This window comes from Equus quagga, chromosome 9, assembly GCF_021613505.1.
Source record: "Equus quagga isolate Etosha38 chromosome 9, UCLA_HA_Equagga_1.0, whole genome shotgun sequence".
Taxonomy (NCBI): Eukaryota; Metazoa; Chordata; class Mammalia; order Perissodactyla; family Equidae; genus Equus; species Equus quagga.
In genome coordinates this window covers 106,764,911-106,791,977 of record NC_060275.1, presented here as the reverse complement: position 1 = coordinate 106,791,977, position 27,067 = coordinate 106,764,911, and the positions used below count along the sequence as shown (strand labels likewise).

At 40.6% G+C, this 27,067-nt stretch overlaps 1 long non-coding RNA gene across 2 annotated transcripts in view; it reads left to right on the top strand.

Annotated features, from left to right (window-relative positions):
* Nucleotides 1–27,067, top strand: part of LOC124244937 (uncharacterized) — a 120,313-nt gene that overhangs the window by 1,033 nt on the left and 92,213 nt on the right. The gene's annotated exons all lie outside the window — the stretch shown is intronic.

Genomic DNA, 27,067 nt, shown 5'->3' with positions numbered 1-27,067 from the left:
GAAAGTAAGGAGGCAGAGGCAGACAGAGACAGAGAGATAGAAACAAAGGCAGAGACATAGTGATAGAGAGATAGAGGGACAGAGAGACTGACAGAGACAGGCAGAGAAACAAAGAGACAGACCTTATGGTTTTCCTATTAACACATGAATTACGCCTTAGTGTGTTTTGATCATGCAGATATGTGGGAGGAGTGATTGTCTCTTTGTTAATGATTGGTAATTGTATATACTTTGGTTAGAGACTAGGGTTTGTGCAATTCTATTTATCTGTATGATCTGGAACATCCCATGTATCCTATTCTGTGATCACTATTTGTAAATGTTACATGTGTACTAGAAGACAGTAGTGATTGGGTGAGGGTTGTATGGCTATTAGATCAAATTCTTAACTCTGCGGTTCAAGGTTTCTATAGCTTTCTAATTATGTGTCTGTTTCATCTACCTGAGGTTTCTTGAATCAGAGCTTCCTGCTGTGGTGCTCAGAAGGAGTCCATGGCCAAGCTGCAGGTGTTGAGAGACACAAGGTGGAGGAGGATGAGGCCAGTGGGCTCAGGGGACAGAGCTGCCAGGGACAGACTGTGGAGAGGGATAAGTGGTCATGGAAGTCAGTTAGGCAGTCAGGAATGCCGTTCAAAGAGTCACCATCCTAACTGGGGAGGTGGGCACAGATTCTTCCAAGGCCACTTCAGGACAAATCTCCCATTCTACTTTTTGAGAGAGAACTAGGAAAAATGTGCTATTTTCTACTTGGACAAAGTTGGGTGCTCAGCTTAACAGACCTGCCCTGGTATCATCATTACTCACCAGACCACCCAAGGACCTGCCAAAATTGTTGGGAAAGGCCCCAAAGGTCACCCTGTGCCAGTAGTTTTCCAACTCTGTCCCAGAGCTCTGCAATGTGCTTACACTGGCAAGGGGGAGGCTGAAGCTTCATCTTGCCTTTGCTGGAGCTATGTTGCAGATTTTCTCTGTTAGAATTCCCAGTAAGATTTCCTTTGGGAAAAAGAAGGGTGTTCTGTCCATTAACAAAATGTTTGAAAAGCCACTCATCTAATCTCTTCTCATTTTACAAGTGAGGGAACTGAGACCCAGAGGGGTTAATCAGCTAACCTAGGATTCCACAATTAATGGCACAGATTGAGTTACAACTCTAATCTTTTGACCACCAGGGTACTGGTGATGATTTTAAAGGAGAACTCAGATATGGAGAAGACTCTAAGTGTTGTAGATACTGGCTGTAATTCTATTTTAAACTGCAAGTGCTTACATGGCAGTAATCACCCATATTTGTGTGTAATAGCTTTTTTTTTTTTTTTTTCCCCAAAGATTTTATTTTTTCCTTTCTCTCCCCAAAGCCCCCCGGCACATAGTTGTGCATTCTTCGCTGTGGGCTCCTCTAGTTGTGGCATGTGGGACGCTGCCTCAGTGTGGTCTGACGAGCAGTGCCATGTCCGCGCCCAGGATTCGAACCGACGAAACACTGGGCCGCCTGCAGCAGAGCGCGCGAACTTAACCACTCGGCCACGGGGCCAGCCCCTGTGTGTAATAGCTTTTTAATAATTGCATGTAGCATGTGGATTGGATGAGATTAATAAATTCTTTTTCTCTTATATGATAATTCTGAAGACTTATTTTGCTGATTTGCTTTCTTGTCTGAAAATGGAACCAAGTTCAAATTTCTTGTTTTAAATAATTTAGTTGATAACTAAAATTTTAGCCAAGTGGTGAGCCTCTTTACATTTTGCAGAACACTCTTTCAGAAACAGAAATTATTGTTTGCTGACTTTTAAAGTTTATAGGAATACTTACTTTCTTCCATTTTCCCCATCTTTCAGTTTGAAAGCCTACCCTCCTTTGATCACGCTCCATTTTCAACTTCTAAATATTGCCCATCACCATTGTGTAGTAGTAATAGTGTTTATCTTTAGTAAGACAATAAAATACAATCACTATCTAGGGGTGAATAATAATACCTAAAGGTATAGCAAACAATATAAAGCTGGAGTGGGAAAAATTTAAACTTGGAACTATTGCTGTTTTCCAGTTTCTCCAGTGTCAATTCTCAATATTTAACGGAAAGCATCCTCAGGGCTTGAACTAGCTACCATTTTCCCAACACGTCTTAGGTGTTGCAGTTACACATGTGAGGAAAACATGATCCCTCTCTGAAGTCGTGTGTGCTGGAGTTATACGAAGGCTGTTCTGGGAACCAGGAGGAAAAACAAATAAACTAGATTGGGCAGGCAGGGCATGGGAAGGCTTTTAACAGGAATGCATGCTTTTAAGACCAGTTTTGAGAGACCGAATGAGAACGAATTAAAGGAGGAAAAGCAGGGCAAAATGTGCACCACTCCGAAGCTTGAAGCCCGCTTGGAAACACAAGACCTTCAGGATGTCTGAAAAGACAAAATCCTGTTTGTGGGGGGTAAAAAGGAAGTGAGACGAATAACAGTGGATGGATTGCAGAGGGCTCCACGAGCCAAGATGAGAGTTCAAGCTAGGTTTTTAAATACAGAGCAAGATAGTGAAGTTCAAGCATGGAGGGGCATGGAAGAAAAGCAGTCTGTGGTAACAGAAGACAAAGTGAAAGTGGGAGATTTTCAGAGTAAAGACAAAGACCTACGGTTGCCGTGGAAGGGGGTGGCTAAGTTGGGTTTAGAGGGAAAGGTTTTTGTGGTTGAGGAGATCAAGGGTATTAAGCATTCAATACCAGGGTATAAAATCAATCATCTATTTTCTGACACGGATGTCATACCCAGTGTTTTCAGGAACAGAGGTAGAGAAGAAAAATTGGGGGCTGGATATCCAAATTCTCAGCAAATATCAGGGACAGTCAGGAGTTTGGCAGAAGAGATTGATAGAGTCAGATAACGTTAGCTTCCACATTGCGGTTTTTATTTCCAGGTGGGGGAGACGTGGTTTGGAGGAGCAATGAGGAGGCACAGGAAGTCTCTTTCCCTCTTGAAATCCCTGTAGGTGGAGGTAGGGCGGGAGGTCCAGTTGTCTCCTCTTGAGAGAGGGTGGAGTTAGGTCAAAGTTTAAGGAAAGAGAGTCCATCTAATGATTCTACAAGTGTCAGGTAAGTCGTCACTTAGTAATGGTTACTAAATGTTGCATAAAGAGCTATGACTGCTCTCTGGAGAAGCAGATCCTGATGACTCAACACATTTTTGCGCCTTTCCTGGATGTTTGAGATATTTGCAGTATTCCTTTACATGTTAATATCTCTACTCTTAGCAGAGAAAGTTTATCTCCATCATTTTGCTTCAAATGAACTGCACTGTGGTCTGCATGATTTCACGGGCATTCACTCATTTTACCAATGTTCGCTGAGCGCTATGGTGTATTATATGCTGGAGGCATAAAAAGGAACAAGTTAGAAACTGTCTCTCTTTTCATGGAGCTTATGTTCTGGTAAGTGTGGAGTGGTAGTAAGATTTTTTAATACTTAACTTATATCTGTCTTTTAAAAACCAACGAAAAAAGGAGCAACTCTTTATAGCAGCGTTATCGTACATCATTTTAAAAGACAAATATGTAGCACAAAGTGTAAATAAATGAGTATCTGTGTGTGATCGGTAATACTTAACTATTACCAACCCTGCTTACTCTAACCTGTGGTTGCTTTTTATTGTTGATTTCTTATAATGTGTTAGATATTTTAGAAGCATAGTCATTTTTCCGTAAGCAATATGACATTCAAAGTCCCTGAATGAATGGCTTGGTGAGCCGTGCTAGGTCCATGCCTGGGATCTGGGCCCGCGAACCCCTGCCTGCTGAAGCGGAGTGCATGAACTTAACCACTATGCCACAGGCCAACCCCCTCATATTTCTTTACAAATGGTCTGTAGTCACTATTTAGGCCAATCTCTGTGGTATTGAATATCCCAATGACTCCTGCCAGATGTGTATAATTTTTCCCTTTTATAAGAGGCAGAAAATTTTCCTCATTCCCAGTGGGAATTGAGTTTATTAGCTTTTACCATTTTCATTATTTGCATTAATTTCCTCCACAGTAGTGAACAGTCAGAGTTGGAATGAAAAGAAGTTCGGGTTACACTCCAAATTGCTTTGGTAAAAGGTTATATTTTTCCTCTAACAAATTATTTTAAAAGTAACAGTGAAAAAATGTAAGTCTTAAAAATGAAACTAAAAATGGCTTTAATTACAGGTGTAGTAAAACTCCAGTGATTGGTACAAATTCTGCGAAGACTCATATGTTTAAAATTATTACAAGTATAGGTTTATTATTTTTAAGCACAAGTACAAAGTTTAAGGAACATTTGAAAGGAATTTTTATTAGCAAATTAATTTTTAAAGTAATCTTAAAAGGTCTCAATTTTTTCTTGACAAGGGTGGAAATCTCCCTTTGATCGTATCTGCCTTGTTCCAGTGAGTTGCAAAAAGGGGACAAAGATCTCAATTATTTTATGATTGAAACATACAAGTGATTCTGTGTATGCATGTATAGACATAAAGTAACACAAAATTACATTAATGACCAGGTATGTGTTTGATGGGCACTGTTAGTTGAATATCAAGCAATTGAATCATTCCTTCTTCTTCCTTGGAAAGTTCTTGAGAATTGAAAAGTGATTACCCTTGCCATTAAGGCTAACCATGTGACAGAACCATGTGTTCTGGCCAATGAGTTATAAATAGAATTCCACTTGGGGGCTTCTGGGAAAGATTTTGCTTTCCTGTGAAAGGGTCAAGTGCAAGGGGAGAGCTCTCTGGTTCTGCCCCTTCTCCTATCTTCCTGCCCTGAAGGCACTTATGTGAGAAAATGATGGTTGGACTTATGGCAGCCATCTTGGTTGGGACCATGAGAAGAAAAAGCAATCAAATTTGGGATATAGAAGATAGAAAAAAGATAAAAAGGACAGAAGGAAGGATAGGAAAAAACCTACATCTCTGATGACATCACTTTATTACCCAGCCAAATTTGGAAGCACTTACCTCGGGTTTCCTTCCATGTGAGAGAATTAAATGTCTGCCTTGCTTCAGTTCCTATTGGCAGCTGAATGCTAACTGTTACATTGCAATGTTTTTCTGATTCATTCCCAGTCTCACGTTTGATTAGTAAATGATAGTAGATATTTAAAGCCAGGTTTTGGGATTCGAAGTCCAGTGTTTTCCTGGCCTTGCTATCTTTCCACATGGTCATAATTTGGGAAATAAATACACATACTGTGAAGTAATAACATACATATCCATTAGGAAGACTCTCTCCACTCTTGTTTAAAGCCCTATTTTTCTCAAAACCCTCTGGACTCGCTCAGCGCAAGGTGTCTAACCAGTTCTGGGAGTGGTTTTCGCTTTATCACCCCTTATACCTCTTGTCATCGAATGTTCATTTGCCTCCTTACGACTTTGAGCAACTTACTGATCATCAAATTATATTTCCTGATTTTCTAAGACGTTAGTTTATGTTAACCACTTCGCATATTTCACAGTCATTGAGTGGGGAGGGGATCATGGGGTTGGGATTAATTTATTATTAACATCCTAATAATTTTTTTTACTAGTGCTTGTACATAGGGGCTTAAATCTTTTCGTGTGTGTGTTGTAGACATTTAATAATGACTACTAATAAGGAAACAGATTAGTTTGTAAAGTTTGTAAAATTGCACAGTTGATGAAATTTTGGCATGCAAGCACTCACATGAGAGGGAAGATGGAGACTAAAGGAGCTCATGGTTGCCTGCCAGAGATGTCTGTGTCTCAGCTGCAGAGGGTTAGTACTCTACTTCTGCTCTTTAATAAAGAAACAATTTAATGTGAAAGTAAAGCACATAGGAGTTTAGAGTTATTTGAACCGCTGTGTATTTTTTTCTAGTATATATAGGAATTACATACTGAATAAAGGCCTATTATGAGATAGTACATTTCCACCAGGCTTTGTCTGTAAAGAAATGGGTGTGCTTAACATTTTTATTCAATTTGCAAGGGTGACAGCCTCATCCATCATTTTCTTTCAGTTGATTTATCTCTTTATGGAGATCAAGTGGTAAGGAGCTGTATGTACATATTTGGTATGTTTATAGCTGAAATCTAATTATAGAGTTATTCATGTACTCAAAGAAACCACAAAGATTCTCTAGTCAGAGTATATGGCTCAAACTTGGGACTATGATGAGTCCACTCTGACCATCACATTAGGAGAAGTGAGAAGGCCCCCTGAGGATGCTGTAAAACTGAATTAATAAGGGTGTAGAGTACAGATTTGCAGATACTGATTAAGGGCAAAAATGAGCTAAGCTAGTTGGACTCAACTCTGGGCCAATTAAATGTACCAATGTATTTAAAGAAAGAATGTGTCCAACAGATGGGGATTGAAAAGCCATAAAAGCATAAGAACAAGAAGTCTAGAGAATGAGATCTTTGTGCTTTTCAACCAAGACTTGTCTTAGACAGGTGATGTTCTAAACCAGGGATACACTGTTTCCAAAACCAGGCATATTATTGTTGTTATTATTGTTAATCTCTAGCATGTATTGGTTGTTTTCAATGTCAAGTGCTACGTACTTGTTATGTATTCTATCATTTAATCCTCATAAAAACTCAAGGATGTAAGCACTACTCTTATCCCTATCTTATAGGAGAAGATATTAAGGCTGAAGGAGGTCAAGTTGCTTGTTTAGGTTCCTACAGCTAGTCAGTGGCAGTGTTGGAATTTGAACTTAGTCTAGAGAGCCTGTCCACATAACCACAATTTGGTGAATTTATAAGGACGTAAGGGAATTCTCTCCTCAGTTTTTCAAAGAGGAATCTGAAGATTTGAAGTTTGTGGCTTGCACAACAGTGTGTGTTGGAATGAAGGCAATAATAAGGCAAGGTCTCTTGAATCTTATTTGAATGTATTTCCAGCATAACAGGGTGCTTCTCCTCCACGGGGACGTCGTTAAAGAACAGACCAGTAAAGATTAGACTGCCTGCAGGGCTGGGGCAGCCAGGGTAGACCGCGCTGTTCAGAAGGAAGTAACTATGCACAGCTTCTGCTTAAGGAGTGGAGAGTTATTCTCCACCTTCTTGAGGGACGATTATCTACATAAACTGTTTGGAATCCTTATGCATGAGAGATTTGTCTACTCTCTCCCATTTTTAAAAATTTATTCAATCATTTATTTATATCAGTATGGACTCCTGGCTATTTATTTTATACTTTGGGTTATAAGTCCAATAGGTTTTATTGATTTTCTTGTTTAAATTGTTCAAGCTTTGGCCATCGGGAACTTGTTCAGTTGGCTTCTCTGCCCTTGTGATATGCCCATCATTATGGACTTTCCATTTTTTTTTCTTGAAAGGAAGATTGGCCCTGAGCTAACATCTGTGCCAATCTTGCTCTGTTTTATGTGGGATACCACCACAGTGTGGCTTGATGAAAACCACAGACCCCAGGCCACTGAAGCAGAGCACATGAACTTAACCACTATGCCACCAGGCTGGCCCCTCCTTTTTTTTTTTTTTTCTGAAGCACTTCCTTAATTTCTGGCACTATAAGATGCTCCAGGCTTATCTTGTGTATTTCCTGCTTTAGTCCTAGAATCAGCCATTTCTCCAAGGAGCCCTAACTCCTTTTATTGAGGAATGGTATTAGAAACTAATATCCAGGTGGTGTCAATCACACTTTAAATAGAAGGTAATACTTAGAAGTCAGGATAGTGGTTGCCCTTGGGGGTTGGTGAGTGGAAGGGGTCCCAAGGGGCTTTGAGGGTATCTGATCTGTTTCTTGAACTAAGCGCTGGTTGTGTGGGTTTCTTCATTTTATGAAAATTCATCAAGGTGAATGCTTCTGATACATGGATTTTTCTGCTTTCATGCTAGATTTCAATGAAAATATTCAAAAATAGAGGAAAAACAAAACAACTAATAACTGACACTGAGTATCAAGCAAGTAGGCTCTGGAGTCTGAATCCCTGGGTTCACATAATTTATCAGCAATATAACCTTCAGCTACCTACTTAACTTTTCTGAACCTCAGTTTTCTTCATTTATAAACTAGAGTTGGGGTTATTATCTGCCACAGATAGCTGTTGTCAGTATTAAACATGTACAAATATTTAATGCTGAGAGCAGCCATACAGACACACACAAATACATATACATTGTTGTTATTACATGCTGTCAAGTCAACTCAAACTCCTGACGACCCTATGAATGAGTGATGTCCACAATGTCCTGTCCTCAGCAGTCCTACTCAGCTCCTGTAGACTCATGTCTGTGGCTTCCTTTATGGAGTCGATCCGTCTCAGATTTGGTCTTCCTCTTCCCCTGCTGCCTTCTACTTTTCCCAACCTTACTGTCTTTTCCAGAGAATCTTGCCTTCCCATGATGTGCCCAAAGTAAGACAGCCTCAGTTTCATCATTTTTGCCTCCAGCGATAGTTTAGGCTTAATTTGCTCTGGGATCCACTTGTTTGTCTTTCTTGCAGTTCAGGATATCTGTGGAGCTCTCCTCCAACACCATATTTCAAATGAAGGAATATTTTTTTCCTGTCAGCCTTCTTCACTGTCTGGCTTTTGCACCCATACATAGTAACTGGAAATAGGAGGGTGTGGGTGATTCTCTCATTGCTGCCCTTCCAAGTCCCAGGCTTTTCTTGATTTCTTGGCTGCAGTCTCCATTCAAATTGATGACTGAACCAAGAAAACCAAATCTTTAACAATGTCAGTGTCTTCATTGTCTATGTTAAAGGTGTGTAGTTTTGCTGTAGGCGTGGTTTGTGTATCCTTATATACACATATAGAGTCAATCCTCATCGTTTGTGGATTCTGTGTTTGCAAATTTCCCTACTTGCTAAAATTTATTTGTAACCCCCAAATCAATACTCACGGCACTTTTGTGGCTTTTGCAGACATGCACAGGTGGCAAAATGTTTGAATCGCCTGATGCCATGTTCCCAGTGAGCTTGAACAAGGCGATGCTCTGCCTTCTTGTGTCAGCTTTCATAAGGAAAACGAGTGTACTTTTCCCAACATAATTAATGCTAATTTTTCTCATCTTTGTGCTTTTCTTTTGGTGATTTCACTGTTTAAAATGGCCCACAAGAACAGTGCTGAAGCCCTTCCTGTCTGGTATTCCTAAGTGCAGGAAGGCTGTGATGTGCCTTATGGAGAAAATACATGTGTTAGATAAACTTCTTTTAGTTGTGAGGTACAGTGCTGTTGGCTGTGAGTTTGCTGTTAATGAACCAACCACTTATATTAAATTAGGTGTCTTTAAACAGAAACAAAGTTTTGTATTGATCAGCTGATGAAAATATTGTGACCAGATGTTTGCAGGAAGCTAACTCTGTACTCTCCTAGAAGTAATGCTCATTATTTGCTAATTTAGTGTTTGTGGTGACTTTATAGAATATAAGGACTATGAATAATGAGAATCAATTGTGTATATGTACATACAGAAAGAGAGAATAGAATAGGTATACTTAGATATCGATGTGCATATATCTAGATATGTACACACAGATACCAATGTATGTCTATCCAGACAGGTATAGATACATAAAGATGTGAGAACAGTGCCTATCAATCTAATGAGCCCTCAATAAATGTTAGCTATTATTATCTAGGTATCTGACTAGACTTGCTCTCCAACTCAAGTAGCTCTAGGTAGCACTTCTTCATGGTACAGAAGGAGCAGTAATGAAGAAAGCAAAGCCCTTACTCTAAAGGAACTTACACTGTAGTGTAAGTTAAGAGAACTCAGTTTACTACTGTATACACAGTATCTAGCATACAGTACCTAGTACCTAGAGAGTACTCAATATTTTTTGAACTACTTAAAAATCTTAAGGAAAAAGTGAGAGTATGATGAAGAATGAGCAAAGTTCAAAGTCAACTCACTATACTAGACTAAAACAGACAAGTTAACAAATGAGTAATGGGTAAAGGGATTTTTGTAATGACTGGCCCTTGTCCTGAAACTTAATATTCTATGAAGAGGTGTCTTGAGCTCTACGTAAACAATGAGAATCCTATCTAATATAGGAAATGAAGGCATGTTCTAACGTTCAAGTCAATTAGTGTGGTATTTTGATTGCTTTTCTAGGTTAAGGAAGCAAATCTGTTCTTATGCAATGCCAGCTAAATAACAATCTGATTGTTCCAGTTATCCTGTGCCAAAAAAAGCAGAAATGGGCTTTCCAGTGTTTATTACAGAGTATTGAACATATTTGGTGTTAGTGTGCCTTAGAAATAAGCCACTATTCAAAGCTTTCTAGGCAATTTGAATCAGGTTGCTGAGCTTTGAAGAAAAATCCTGCAACCGAGTTTAGAAGACCAAAAAACTTGGAAAACAGACATACTCTAGGCTATTTCAAAAAATGCAGCACTCAAGCCAATATGAGCTGTACCAAGAGCAACGTAGACGGGAATAACACGAGAATAGGTTTAATGGAAAAGAGGAGCAGAGAAGGGACAGTGTAATGAGTATTTGTAAGACAGAACAAGGAGAAGCCCAGTTTATTTCAATAAAATGTGTGCAGTTTGGGGAAATTCTGTGAGATAAGATTTCTTAAATTTTAGGTGAGACTCAGAATGACCTACTAGATATTAAATCCATACATAAGCCTCTCTGAGAATTGTGGGAAAATCTGGGCAGTCCATCTGGGCCATCAGACTATACCATCTAGATGTCTGGTTTCTCAATGAAAGATCTGGAAGAAAGGGTCAGAGACCCTGCTCCAGAATGTATGGGGGTAAGAGGTAAGGAAGGAAACCTATTTAGATTAAATTGGATTGCATTTATAAACTGAATCAACTATTTCTAAAGCCCCTTTCCATCCCTACAATATAGTAATTGTGTGAAAGAAACATGATATTCTTATTTCATGACAAGAATTATTTCCTTATCCAAAAAATTGAAAAGTACTACCAGCATGCCTACACCATATACTGTTCACGCTATTTCCTTCTTAAGGTGCAGAATTACTCCCTTTCATGTCAGGAGCTTTATTCTAGAGCTAACCAAACATCAAGGTAGCAGATGTATGTGTGTGGTGCCATGAGGTGCTGTGCTCAGCAATCCCTTCAAGGAAATCTGAGAGGTTGGTGAGCGGTATCAGCTCTAGTTCATTCCTGCAGAAGGTAGATGTCCTCTAACGGGGGAGCTCCGTCCAACCTGGACAAGATGGTCTCAGAGCTCGCTGCAGGCTGACCGTTCTCCCAGCACATCCTCGATCTTTTCTTCTCTCCTTTCCCAGGAATCCAAACTGCAGCTCAGCCTGAAGATTCTCTCCAAAATATCCCTGCTCCCTCTCCCCTCCCCTTCATCCTTCACAAGGATTCTCCCTCCCCCCACCAAAATCTCTCCACTACCTAATTCTGTCTCGGTGTCTGCTTCTTGGCGAGCATGGACTGACACATATGAAAGAAAGGATTTGCTTTGTTAGTAAGAACATGAAGAGAGGAAGGGAATGCTCTATATATTTCTGAGACTGGTCACCAGGTGCTCTCTGACTGAGGACCTGATGGAGCTCTTAGAATTAAACAAGAGATGACACAGATTGGCCTCCCCTTCTTGGACAGTGCTCAGGCCAGACAGATGACCGGCCCTGGTGTAATCAAGGATCCTGGCTCCATCTTGGAACACCGGCTAATTTGGGGTGAGAAGGAACAGACTGAGATTCACACGAACAACTTCCAGCCAGCTCCAGGTTTCTCAACTGAGAGCCGGGTAAGAAACCAGCCTGGTGAAGACAAAGATTGTATGTCCAATTGCGTGCTGAGTTTCCTTCACGCTTTTCGTTCAGAATTCAAGGTGTACTCCTGGGACCTCTCCTTTCCCTCAGGGACTGCTCTGACTGTTCATTTGTCCAGCATCCTCTGGATGGAAATACTAAGGAGATTTGCCTGGTTTCACACCTCTAATGTGGGCAGATCAGAGTTTCAGACATTTCCCTTGGTCTGTAGCTAGAAGAGTCAATTCAAAAAGCAAAGATGAGAGGGGCTTACAGATCATGACCATTACCCAAATGTAAGGCACCGAGATATTATCAGATTCATGACCTGCCACCTGGAAATCGAGAAAATAATGGTAATCCTACTGGCCTTTCTGCCCTAGGGACTGTGGAGACAGACTCTGAGGGAAATCTTCTTACCTTGCTCCCATCCCAGCCCACTTTTCTCTCAACAAGGAAAGAGCTGTTTAAGTGGGTGATTCAGAGTTAGGGTCCTGAGGACTCGGGAGAAGCTTTCATGATTCAGGAGCGAACACTGAGTTAGGAGTCAGAAACTCTGGTTGTTACACAAACCCGCTGTGTGGCTCTGAGCAAGGCTTCAAAGCTGTCTCACCTTCAGTGTCCTATGCTGTCAGATGGAAGGATCTGTGATGCAATGTGTGGTCTAACTCTGTCATTTTGATAATGCCATATTGTCCAAACAAAAAACTGACATACAGAATGTGACGATACAAAAACATATTTGAAATTGGGGCTTTCAAAAGAAAACTGTCTTCATAAATATTTCCTTTGAAAATCCTTGCTTATCTTGAATACTTAACAGAGCATGTTTTGTAGACATAGAAGCACATTATTCTCTGCTTAATTCAGAGTATGATTACCAGGAATGTGTATCTAAAAAAAAAACGTATTACTTAAATCAAACTTGACACAGAAGATAGCTCTCCTATAAAAGAAAAAGTTATTATAATATGTCTCATGATTTTTCCAGGAGTATGGTAAACATATTCTTTTTTTTTTTTAAAGGTGTACCTTTTTTTTTCTTGGTGAGGAAGGTTGGCCCCGAGCTAACATCTGTTGCCAATCTTCCTCCTTGTTTTCCTCCCCAAAGCCCCAGTACACAGTTGTATATCCTAGTTGCAGGTCGTTCTAGTTCTTTTACGTGGAATGCTGCCGCAGCATGGCTTGATGAGCGGTGCTAGGTCTGTGCCCAGGATCCGAACTGGCAAACCTGGGGCCACAGAAGCAGAGCACGTGAACTTAATCAGTCAGCCATGGGGCTGGCCCTGACATTTTCTTTTTTTTTCACTTCCCAAAAACATTAACTATGAAACAGAATATTAGATTAAAAGTTTTTATTAAAAAGCTATTTAGAGAAAAATAAAATAAATCTAAAATATATCATATTTACTTCCTTTCTGAACTCTAAACACCAAATTTTATTAAAAAGAAAAATAAGGCATATGGAGGACAAACATGTGAAGGACAGTGACCGGGGAGAGCATCGTAAATGCAGCCGGCTCATTGTTAAAGGTAAATGCGTGTTGTTGTCTAATAGCTCTTTGTAGTTCCCTTAAAATGCCTTTTTCTCTGCATTCGTTGTTGCTAGGATTGAAAAGGGAGGTCTGATATTTTCTGCTTTTAATCTCTTGGCCAACCATCAGTAGCTGTGGAAAAAAAAAAGAAAAAAGAAAAAGAATCACTTAGACTTGACCTTCGCATTACCCTCTTACCTCGTCCGCAAATTGCGCTGAGATCAGACAGATGGACGGCCAGCTGCAGCCACCGGGGGCCTGAGGGACCCGCACACAAAGCATCCGGCACTGCTGGGACCCGAAGCGGTTTTCTTCTGCCTCTAAACACCCCAGGATGGCTCTCTCTGGGCCGGCATCACTCACACCCACCAGTGAGGACCTGAATGTTTTGTCTCAAACTGGGCATGTTAATAGAATCTGATTCTCTGCAGCCAGCTAGGGGCTTTTTCACTGTTTTTCTTCTAAAATGGGCCCTGGTAAGCAGCCACTCTGTGAGGAGGCCACCTTAGCAATAGGAGAGGGGGAGGGTGCTGCCAGGGATGCCTTCCTACCTTCAAAGGAGGTGATGTACAAAAAGGACTTGCGAAATTGTAACATCCTTTCTGGAGAAATATCTTTTTTTAGGTGAATGAAGAGGACTGACTTTACAGATAGCTACCAACAATGCGTACCTTTTTCTTCATGCCTCAAGACAATTTACTGTTCCCATTTTACACATTAATTGAATGCGGAACTATCTTAGGGCTTATTCCGGTGGTTCTTAAAGTGTGCTCCTTGAGCCAGTGGCATCAGCGTTGTGGGAGTTTGTTAGAAATGTAGATTCTCAGGCTGTGTCTGAGATCTATTAAATTGGAGACTGGAAGTGGGGCCCAGAAATCTGTATTTCAGCAAGCCCTCTGGTGGTTCTGATGCATGCTCCTGTCTAGGACTACTATTTTATGCCTTTTGTTCATGTTTCTATGATAATGTTGATACTTTCAAGTTCGTGTTGTCAAACTTCCTATTTTCAAATTTGTGTATGTAAAATATTTCACCTTACAAGTGGCTTATGGGCCTGGTATTATGTTTCACATGTCGTGAGCTTTAAAACTTCAAAAGGGTGGCTCTCTTTAGTCCTGGGGCCCACATCTCTGGCTTCAGGTTGTTTGTCCCCATTCCCTAATTCTTCTTTTTATTCACAGAAGTCTTTAGATTCCATCCAGGTTGGTCACTTGATAGAACTTCACATTTCTTTGATCATAAGATCTCTAAATATATTTTCCCTCAGTTTCTTAAAAACATTGAACTTGATGGAATCTCAAGATATTTAAAAGCATATTTTCTGTTGAACAATAGAGATCTTTTTAATCTTGATATGATTCTGCATGCTTTCGTAGTATTAAAACTTTATGACTTTGATGGATATTTCAAATGATATCCAGTTGAATTTTCTCACTTGGCTTCGCCTGACTTACTGTCACGATTTGTGAGGCCATTCCAGCAACACATAGACGTAAGCAAACCTTCATGAACAATTGAGTATTTTCAAGTTCACATGCTTTAAGGGCCTACTTTTCATTTTGTCTTCCTTACAAAAGTATGATTTTTGGCTGGAGTAGAAAGAGAGGGATTGAAATGTCTTTTATTTCTTTGGGAATTGTCTTGGAAAAGTGAATCAATATTAAGAACTTCAAGTAAGGGGGCCAGCCCCATGGCTGAGTGGCTCAAGTTCTGCATGCTCCGCTTTCGTGGCCCAGGGTTTGTGGGTTCGGATCCCAGGTGCAGCTCTACTCTACTCATCAGCCATGCTGTGGAGGCATCTCACATACGAAATAGAGGAAGATTGGCACAGATGTTAGCTCAGGGCTAATCTTCCTCATACACACACACACACAAGAACCTCAAGTAAGAAAAAAAAAATTCCTAACATTTACAATGGATTGTATTGGTAAGGGTTTCTAAATTGGAGAATGCTTGAAAAGTTGTAGTGCTTAAAGAGAAAGTTCTAGCTTCCATATCCAGCTAGTCTTTCATTCAACATTCGTTGGTTGAATACTTACTGGGCCCCTACTATGGGTCAGGCATGACTCCAGGTGATTTGAGATATATGGGTGAACCAAACGAACAAAGACATAGGCTAAACAACAAACAATGCGTTAGTAATTTGTGTAACATTCCGGAAGAGACTAAATGCTATGGGAAAGGAAAACAGTAGAGTAAGACAGTGGCAGAGGGAAGAAGGGAGTGGTTGTTACAATTTTAGATGGGCTACTCCCTGAAGGCCTCACTGGAACTGGGTAATTTGAGCAAAGATTTGAAGGAGGTGAGGGATGTAGCTATGCAGACATCTGGAGGAGAGATTTCTAGACAGAAGGAGGAGCCAGAGCAAAGGTGTGATTGCATAGAGCAAGAGGCCACTGTGCTGGATCAGAGGGTTGAGGGGAAGAGCTCCAGCTGGAGTCAACTCAAGTAGGGCATGGTGGCTGTTTTTATGGTCTTTGGCTTTTCCTTGGAGGGAATGAGGGAGCCATTGCAGAGTATTTGACAGAGAAGTAACATGAGCTGACATATTTTCAAAGGGCCATGTGGTTTCTATAGACTTTCAGGGGGCTCTCTAGGATCTATCAAGACTCTATAATCCAGATGGAGATAATGGCTTGGGCCAGCGTGGTAGCAGTGGAGGTGGTGAGCAGTGGTTAGGTACTAGACAGCCTTTGAAGGTAGAGCCCAAAGCATTTTTGATAGATTAGCTGTGGGATGTGGTGTGTTTTATATATAAAATAAATGTAGTTTGGTGGGGGGCCGGCCTGGTGGTGGACCAGTTAAGTTCCCACATTCTGCTTCAGTGGCCCGGGGTTGCTGGTTTGTTTCCTGGGTGTGGACCTATGCACCGCCTGGCAAGCCATGCTGTGGCAGGCGTCCCACATATAAAGTAGAGGAAGATGGGCATGGATGTTAGCTCAGGGCCAGTCTTCCTCAGCAAAAAGAGGAGGATTGGCAGCAGATGTTAGCTCAGGGCTAATCTTCCTCAAATAAATAAATAAATAAATAAATAAATAAATAAATAAATAAATAAATTTAGTTTGGTGGAATTTTCCCAACTTACTCCATTGAAGGGATTTCCAGAATGAACTCAGAGTTTCCAGCTTTTCTAAGGAAAAGGTCAAATTGCAGTGTGTGTGTATTAGTTTTCCAGGGCTGACATAACAAATACCTCAAACTGAGTGGTTGAAACAACAGAAATTTGTTTTCTCAAGTTCTGGAGGCTGCAAGTCCGAGATCAAGGTGCTAGCAGGCTTGATTCTTCTGAGGCTTCTCTCCTTGGCTTCTCCATGGCTCTCTCTCTGTGATTTCACGGTCTTTCCTCCACGTGGGTCTGTGTCCTAATTTCCTCCTCTTTTAAGGTCACCAGTCAGATTCTATTAGGGCCCAACCATATGACCTCATTTTACCTTAATTATTTCTTTTTTTTCAGTTTCTTTTTATTTTATTTTTTTATTGCAGTAACATTGCATTATAACATTATATAGCTTTCAAATGTACATCGTAATATATTTCAAATTCTGTATAGATTATGTCATGTTCACTACCCAAAGACTAATTATAATCCATCACCACACATGTGCCTAATCACCCCTTTTGCCCTCCCCCTTCCCCCCTTCTTCTCTGGTAACCACCATTCCAATCTCTGTTGCTGTGTGTTTGTTTGTTTTGTTTTCCTCTACTATTTATGAGTGAGATCACACAATATTTGACTTCCTCCCTCTGACTTATTTCACTCAGCATAATACCCTCAAGGTCCATCCATGTTGTCACAAATGGCCAGATTTCATCATTTCGTATGACTGAGTAGTATTCCATTGTGTATGTACACCACATCTTCTTTACCCATTCGTCCCTTGATGGGCACCTAGGTTGCTTGCACGTGTTGGCTATTGTGAACAATGCTTTGATGAACATAAGGGTAGCTGTATCTTTATGCATTTGTTTTTTCAGCTTCTTTGGATAAATACCCAGCAGTGGAATGGCTGGATCATATGGTAGATCTATTCTTAATTTTCTGAGGAAGCTCCATACAGTTTTCCATAGTGGCTGCACCAGTTTGCATTCCCACCAGCAGTGTACGAGCATGTTCTGAGGTACTAGCTGTTAGGACTGCAACATATGACCTTTGGGGGCCATAATTCATCCCATAACAGTGTGCAATTCTACATTTTACTCACATATTGTCATTTTACTCATGGTTGTGAATGGCACAGCCTTTGTGATATGCAACCTAGAAACAGATCTGAAGACCCTAAGAAAACCTACTCACCTTCCACAATGAAATCGTCATTTAAAATGAACTGAAGCATCCCAGCCCTGAACTGTCATGTCAATTGAAACACAGGCAAGATACTTTTCGTCTGTACATGTTATTCAAGGTATAGCAATAACTAGGAAGAGTATCAAGTTAGAGGTAATTTTTAAGCATCTTATTTTTTTCTGATAAGAAGATTATCTGCTTATTATTTAAAACGACTCAGTTGTTACAGGAATACATGCTATGGAAAGGAGAATCTCCTGTAATCTTGCCTGACAGTTCGTTGAAGGTCTGTAGATGCTGTAGAGATGAGGCAGCTCTGAAATGTTCATATCTGCTGACATTTCAGAACCCTGTGAGGTTTAACCATGGGGGTATTATTGGGGTTGCTCTGACCACCTGTAAACTGTGATTAGTTTGGGCTTTGGCCATGATTTGTTGGCCCAGGTTGATGGATTTCTGAGTGCCCAGGATAAGCGCACCATCTCTACCCCTGCCGTGCGAGTAATGCCACACAAGCCTCTGAAAGGTTCTATTCTGTCTGTGGCGGGGGCGGGGGGGAGCAGCTCCATGAGGCTTGATCTGATTGCTGCCAGCTCTCCTCCACCCCACAGCCTCTCTGCTCCTGATGGGGAGAATTTCATACCCTTCAAAATATAGAGTCTATTGATCTGTTTTCTAGGCAACAAATGTCAGCTAATATGACTTCAGAAGGTTAAATATGGATTTGGACAGAATTATCAGCTGCCCACAGATGTTTTATAGGTGGTCTGAAATGAGACAGGAAGAAGGAAGCAGCTCAGGGGGCGGTTTCTGTGTGTACCTATGCATCTCTCCAGGCATAAGTTATGACCTTTGTGTTTTATCTGACTCTGCAGTACCCCGTGTCTTCATTAGACAATGTCATACCTGGAAAATTAGTAAAATGGGAGGATCAGAAAATCTCAAAGATAAGAAAATTGGGCCGGCCTGGTGGCGCAGCAGTTAAGTGCACACGTTCTGCTTCAGCGGCTCTGGGTTCGAGGGGTCGAATCCTGGGTGCAGACATGGCACTGCTTGGCAAGCCATGCTGTGGTAGGCGTCCCACATATAAAAAGTAGAGGAAGATTGGCATGTATGTTAGCTTAGGGCTAGTCTTCCACATAAAAGAAAAAGAAAAAAGGAAAAAAGATAAGAAAATATTTTGTCTAACTTTTCTGAATTATACATGCATTAATCAGAAAGCCTGTTGTTCTGCCATTGTACCCAGAGGGTGGTGTATAGAGAATCAGAGAGAGAGAGAAAGAGAAAGTATGAACACTTCGGTAGTCGGATGCAGAATTTAAACTTCTTGGGATAAAAACACCAAGAATTTGGCAATATGTTACTAAGTGACAGATTTAGAAAGTTCTTTGTCATTTGATCTGACTTTTTGTTCCTCCCTGCCTTTTATACAGCGTGGGCAGTAAAAATAGCTCTGTTGGTTTTCATTTTGAGCCTGGCTTTGCTCCTTTGTCTGTGTGGTGATGAGCTATATTATGCTTGAATTTACAGAAAATACCTCCGGGGAACACTTACAGTCAACTCTTGGAATATTTTCTTGATTTTCGTTTAATAAGATTTGTGTGGCTATGGACTGATATGTATTAAAGGGGATTTTTGCTGAACATTTCAGCCTCAGAAAACTTGAGTTTGAATCTTACCTGTAATATCCCCTAGCCATGTGCCCAGTAATCATGTTACATCACCTTTCTCAGTTCACAATTTTTATATGTGTAAAGTGTTGGTCATCACATGGCCTGACTTTTCACAGCATTGTTTAGAGTGTTAGAAGGATAATATAAGGGGTAGTGCTTTGCAAACTAAAAAGCTCACCAAAGGCTGGTTGTTAATATTGAATTATTTCTACATTTGTGAGAGTACTACCATTGAGAGAATATTTTTTGAGATAAAGTTCCAAAACCAAGTTTGGAGCTGTCCTTGGACAAAACAGACATGGAAATGAAGGGATGGTCTATTTCTTTGAATTACAACTATTAGCTCTAAGAGGGAGGGTAAATTTCGCTAAACAGGCACACGGATAAGTAACGACTAAGAGATGCGTCTTTGATTTTCAGGCTGTTGTAATTGATTTACGTCCATTTTACTGCCTGTGTAAAGTTTGTGTGCAGATGTGGTCTGAGCCCATAATTACATTATAAAAGCACGGCTGATATAGGTAATTAAGGTTATGAGACTGAAAGGTGATGCTATCCCAGAGGTACAGTTTTGTAGGATCAGGTTTCCATTACGGATGTTCGTTCCCAGAATTAAATTAAGCACAGCACCCAGCCCTTACGAGCCCTGCTATTAAAGCAGTATGGGGCTACTCGGTTTAGGAAAGTTTCTCTTCTGCTGGCTTTCTCTTTGGGGTGCAAAGTCAAAGATGAAACACTGCAAGTCCAGTTGGACATCCCTAACAGCATATGATGTGCCACCTGATACAGGCGGTAGAAAGTTCCACTTTCTCTCTGAGGCACTCTGATTTATTTTAGAGGCTGGGGCAGGAACAATGTTCTTTCACGTTCTGTCCAGTTCTGAGGGTGTTGTGGATTATCAACAATCACTAAACTCTCCCTGACAGTGTGAATAGATTCCACCAGCTGTTTGCTCCCTGAATGAATATTCAGCTTTTGCCAGATCCAGGGGAACACAGCTCTATAAAAATCAGGCCAGTGAGTAAGCATATTTATTTTGTAGGTAAGTGGCATTAATTGCAGATGCAGTAAGTAGAACTAAATCAAGAAGTCATGTGTTTTTTTTTTTCCTAGTGGATGCTAATTTATTTATCATTTTGGAATGTCTGAGAGTTTAAAGGTATTTTTTTTCACTTATTTTGTTGAAGTCATAGTGGTTTATAACGTGGTGTAATTTCAGGCGTACATTACTATTTATCAGTTTCTGTGTATACTGAATTGTGCTCACCACCAATACTCTAATTTTTATCCATCACCATATATATGTGCCCTTTTATCCCTTTTGCTCACGTCCCAACCCCCTTCCCCTCTGGTAACTACTAAACCATACTCTTTATCTATGTGTGTGTTTATCTTCTACATAAGAGTGAAATCCTGCAGTGTTTGTCTTTGTCTGGCTTATTTCACTTAACATAATACCCTCAGGGTCCACCCATGTTGTTGCAAATGGGACAATTTTGTCTTTTTTATGGCTGAGTAGTATTCCGTTGTATGTATATACCATATCTTCTTTAACCATTCATTAGCTGATGAGCACTTGGGTTGCTTCCATGTCTTGGCTATTGTGAATAATGCTGTGATGAACATAGGGATGCATAAATCTCTTTGAATTGTTCAAGTTCCAAAGGTATTTTTGAATAAAGCGCTTTGTAGTTACAACCCAGCTCCACCACTTACTAGCTGTGACAGTTTCGAAGGGTGGCCTAGTCTCTCTGAACTGAGTTTCCTCATGTACAAAGTGAGAGTAGGGCTGTTGTGAGATTTCCATCAATTATTACATTTCCAGTACCTTAAAGTGTGTTGGAGCATCATCAAAACTCACTAAATGGGAGATGTTATTTACAAACTTCAGGAAAATAATTGAAGTAAGGAAATCTCCCCATACCCCGAGGTCCTTGTAAAGCCAGAATGAAAACGGTGTGTTCAAAGTCTTCCGTTTGGCATTTGTTAGGCATTTGGTACAATTATTGTTATGTTGATAGAATTGCTGGAACAAAGAGTATTATGCCAGGTGAACCTTGGCTTCATTGTCACTGCATCACAGCCTTCACTTTTATTTAAAGAGAGATAATGAAATGCAACAATGAAAAATAATACTGATCTGTAATAATTAGCCTTGAAATTTTACATATGTTGAGAAAGATACTCAATCCTCCTTAGCCAATTCATTTTAACACACAACCTCTGCCTTTGCTTTCCTGTTATGTAAACTACCAATGTATATATATATATATACACTACATATATATAAAACACCTGGCAGATAACTATGGCCCAGGGGCCTCTCCCTGAACAGACTCTGGGCCATTGCTGGAGGTACTCTACTCCCTTCTATCTGAGCACCTGTTTCTTTTATTTTCCCTTCCCACTCCCCCTTTCACAGATTCCTTGTACCATACTCTTTATTTTCTTTAATATTTTCCTTCTCTCTGTTGTGTCTGAAATTTGCCAAAAGAAGCTGTATCCTCTGTCAGGTTTCCCCTCCCAATTCAGTGACAGAAATAAAGAGAATTAGTGACTCCTTAGGGGAGTATGCTTTCCTAAGTAAAGGAAGGATAGCATAACTTGGCTTTCCTAAATGTTAGAGTAACTGCGTACGTGTTTTGTTTGAATTAATGGTGGTTTCCAGTAATGGCTGAGATTAGAGTTCTTTTGCAAATAGAACTAATTTATTTTTGTAAATTTTCCTGACGGAATATTAATATAGCAAGTGGTACCCTGACGTAAGCAAAGGATTCCAGAAAAAGGAAGTAGCAATAGGTTATGTTTCTGTTGCTCTGGTTATGCATTTTTTCACTGCCTTTTGGGAAATGAATGGAGATGCCAACAGGCATAATCCTGGCAAAGCAAAGGAGGGAATAACTATGCTTCAAAACAATGAAGCTGACAGAAGAGCCCATGCATAGGTTGGTACTTCTGAGTGTGCAAACATCGTTCTGAGTGAGGGACAGAATGGACTGCATTTGGCTGAGCTCTCATGGTACAGAGCAGTGGGTTTGGTGCCCTAGGAATATGTTGTATGAGTAGGTACAAAATGAGTGGAAAGAAAAGAAAGCAGTTGCCAAAGAACTAGACTAGGACAAAGACTAGGACTCAACCTGTCATGAAAACAGATTGACTTCTCTTCCAAGTTTGTGAATAAAACCACAGTGACTCCTTAGAGATTGCAAGAGAACCTTCTTGTCATGACCAATTGTCCTTCTCAGCTCGCAGTAATGTGATTGTATATTCCATTCTCTAGGTGGACTGGCAACCTATCCCTCCTATGCTATTTCTTCAAGTTGTCCAGCTGCAAAACTATATTTTCCTGACTCTTTCTTCTTTGTTCAAAGGGTGTTTATATGGCCTTGGTGACTTCACTCTTTGAGGCTGAAGTCAGTTTCTCCTACATTGGCCTCAAGCTTCAACTGGCATTTTTGCCTGGTACAGAACCTAAGACTTCCATCAGATAAATTCTCCAATTGTAATATTTCTGTTTCCCATGACTGTTAAAAAGAGACAGGAATTCATCAAGTTGTCAGGAAACTCAGTCATCTTTGTGTTGTTCTCATCCTTTGTGATGCACTTTTTAGAACTGGGACATGGTGGTTATCTATACCCCACCTCTTGCTTCAAGGCCGCCCCTAGGGTGTGTGGGACCTTGGGTAAATATTCTTTTTTGTGGTTCCCCCATTTATGTAATCAATGCCTTTTAAAAATACTTCACAAAATTTGTGCACACGTAGGCAGCATAGTGATTTATCAGTAAAAGATTTAGAATGGTAGGTAGAGAAGAAGTACTAATGTTATTTGTTTATTGTCCAATCAAAGCACTTGGTGATTCTTCAAAACATCCAGACGTCATCTATTTCAGCTTAAATCCAGGAATAATCTCTTCATATTCTTTATTGTCAAATGTGCAGGTACTGGGTAATTTCATATCTCCCACTGTGAGGAAAAGGTAACATGGTTATTATTCAAGTCCTATAGCGTGTCAGAACATGTCTGGGTTGAAACAATATAGCTCTTCTTGATGTAAGTGCCCTAATTCCATTTGTTTCATGCTGCTACATCATTATTCACGATGCTGCACCATCCGTCTACTGCCTGTGAGAACTGGCTTCCGATAGCTCTTTCAAAGATTGTTCCTGTGCTTCTTTGAAGATGACCACAAGTGCACACCGTATGCAGGAAAATGTGAACAATAATTTATTTTATGGTCATGTCAAATTTATCATTTGGAGTTTTATGGCATAAATATAGAACAACACATTATCCAACTATGTCTTCTCTTGAACTCTTTAGGCTATAATCACAGCATTTCTAAAATGTGATTTCTTTCTGTGTTGATTGCACCCCTGGTTTCTACCCACCATCACCAGTGGGGTGGATAGGGGAGGGGCCTGTAAGGAGAGCAAGAAGAGTGATTCTATTTATGCAAGGAATCCCTGACCCTCATCTGGCTCAGCTTAACCCAGGAGAGCACAAAGTCACCACATCAATTGGAGGTGAGAGGACACGGATTAGAAGGGTCCATTGACCTTGTAAAGCAACAGTGTAGAAAGCCTTTGGAGAAGATAGGTGGCGTCACCCCCAAGGACTGTATTACGTGTGATGCAGAGCCTGCAGAGGGATGAGATGACTGCCCTGGGTGCCAGCAGCAGGGGCGGTGTACAGGGTAAGTGACACCTGATACTTTGGGTGCTATAGACCAGAGGGAGCACCACAGTGGGAGCATGAAGGGAGATCGAAGATGCAGGAGACCACACATGTAGCTCGAACTCAAGGGTCAACTGAGGACTATTGGGAGTCCAGAACTCGTCATGTGTTCAAGTGAGCGAGAATCACTCAAAATCAGAATGTCAGCACCATTCTAGTAGCCCAATGTCACAGCATCCCATGAAAGCAATACTGTGTCTGTCAGCAGGATTGATAAACTGGCCAGGCTGCTTTCCTGGAACTGGAACCCAGCCTTAGGGCCTCAGGATAACCCCACAGGCGCAAGTTTTGGAGCTCTTCAGGGCATCAGTTCCATCCCATGCACAAGGTAGAGGGTTGGAGAGAACTCTGAAGGGTAGAAACAGAGACTGAATACATGCCAGCTCAACCCAGACTCAGGGAACCTGCCCACACAACACTACCAGCTCCAGTCAGGCCCAGGCACCAGAGGCGTGGTGGTAGAGAATCTTAGAACATTTCAGAGAAGGCACGTGGAAGTTTGGGGCCCCTGGAGCATGGGAACCCAGGCAGGAGCCCAGCACCTGGGTCTAAAGTCAGCATTGCCATCTTTTAGCTTCCTGTGACAACAAGGAGTGAAACAAATAAAACAGAGAGTAGATATGGGAGAAACTGGGTAAAGTGTGAACTGTTTTTACAAGTTTGAATCCCGAGAAGGGATGTCGATAGATTGACCCCTATTCAAGGGACTGAAAAATATTTCACTAAAGAATTCAATAAATATATAAACAACAAAAATGACAAAAAGAGCTCCTACAATGAAGCTCCCCCAAGTCTGCAATGGTAGGAGAAAAATGCTATAAAGGACAGTGTTAGGTCAACTGGTAAAATTAGAATGGCTGGTAGATGAGATAAAAGTGTGTAAATGTAAATGTATGAAGTTGATAACTATACGGTTGTTATAGAAAAGAATAGTCTTTTACTGAGGAAGTATACTCTGATGTATTTAGGGGTAAAGAACCACGTTCAGAAAAAATCTATCATCTCTCTCTCTCTCTTTCTCTCTCTCTCATCTGTCAACCATCTGTCTTAGTTTGGGCTGCTATAACCAATTACCATAGACTGGTTGGCTTAAACAACAAAGATAGATTTCTCACAGTTCTAGAGGCTGAAGTCTGAGATGAGGGTGCCAGCATGGTCAAGTTCTTGATGAGTTCTCTCTTCCTGGTTTACACACGGCCTTCTTCTTGCTGCGTCCTCACATGGCAGAAAGAGAGCTAGCTAGCTCTCTCATCTCTTCTTATAAAGGCACTAATCCCATTCATGGGGGCTCCACCCTAATGACCTAATTACCTCCCCAAAGTTCCACCTCTAAATACCATCACACTGGGATCAGGGTTTCACAATAAGAATTTTGGGGGAACACAAATATTCATCATCTCTCTATCTATATCATTATCATCCACACTCATCTATCTACCATGTATAGCAAATGACAAAGCAAATGGGATAAACTTCCTTTTTGTGGATGAGATAGAATATGTGTCTCAGTGTGCCTAGTCACTGCCAGCAGCAGGAACACTGTATTTCTATAAATGAGTCCCCAGACAAACATGCTCAGAAAAAGAAACACACAGGAAGATCTTGGAGATGGTCTTGGCTGGAGTCTAGCGCCAGCCCGTGACCATGACCCAGGGTGTCTTTCCACAAAGACCTGAGCTCCTTGTGTGCAGCCATTCAGCCTTGTGAGCACTGTCGTGGCTGACCGCACCTTCTTCTAGGAGCCTTTTGTAGAGAAGTTCTACAATTCTGTCTTGTGACACTTTCCTCGTGGGTCACTGGCCATAACTTTCTCCCAGAAGGGGTAAACTTTTAACAACAGCAGAATCTGTGAAGATTAAATGGATGAGCTTTGTAGTATTTTTATTTTTTGCAACTTTTTATGACTTTGAAATTGTTTTCAAACGTAAAGTTAAAAAAGTAACTACACTATAATGTATCAATTCTGGCAAAATTAGTTATAAAAACGTTTTCTTTCCTTTCCACATCTTCTTTCTTTTTTTCTTCTTCCTCCTCCACTCTCCTTCTTCCCTACCCCCACCTCCTTCCCTTGCCGTCCTTTCCTCTTTCTTTTTCTTCCTTTCTCTCTCTCTAGGCTTACCAGCATTTTCTACAAGTTAAAATAGTATAAGATTAAAGAATTAAAGGAAAATATTGGCTAGATTTCCTTGGGAGAAATGACAACAGAGATGCAAGGTGAAGTGATGTGATCCAGAACTTGTCTTGGGCATTTGTAACTGATGAGAAAATTGTGTTGAGAGCTTGAGTAAAATCATCATGATAATGGCTACATTTTTTTAAAATCTGAGGGGAAATCCCTGCTTTATTTTGATTTAAAAATGACCATATTTGTAAGCCAAGAGTTGTCAGGAGCATCGCAACATGTTGTAGTGGTTAATAATATGGGCTCTGGGGAAAGACAGCTTGGATAGAAACCCAAGCTTTTCCATTTGCCACTTGGATGATCTTGGGAAAATTGCTTCACTTTTTTGTACCATTTTTTCCCTCATCTATAAATGGGACTAATAACAGAAACTGTTGCAATACCTTTGGTTGCAAGGGACAGAAATTGTGACTTCTAGTGGCTTAAACACAGAGAAGTTGGAAGAGCTGGCGCTGCCGATCAATAGTGTCAGAGAAGTGAGATTCTTTCTATCTTTTGTCTCTGTCACACTTTGTCTGTGGTTCCACTTTCTACATAGGAAGAAGGGGAAAGAGCTCTGGGGAAATTTTAGCTGAGACTGCCCTTTTCTCACAAAATCAAACGTTTCCTCAAGTTCCGGTAAGCGGAATTTCACTTATGTTAAATGGGCCTGAATTGCGTCTCATGGCCACCCTTGCTTGAATTTGGGAAGAAAAGGGGACTATAGATATAGGTTGAATCAGACAACCAAGAGTGTCTATTCCAGGGTTGTTTTGAATATGAAATGAGCTAATAGCTATAAAGTTCTTAGATAAATCCATAATAAGTGCTTATATGTTAACTATTATCCTCATTTTTGGTAATATTAGAAGAAGTTGTACTATTTTTACCTGTATATTGCAAGATGTCATTAGTTTTGGAAGCAATTTTGAAAAACCTGTGAAAATAGTAAAAAAAAAAGGAAGAAATAGACACTTTACTCCCTAGTTCCAC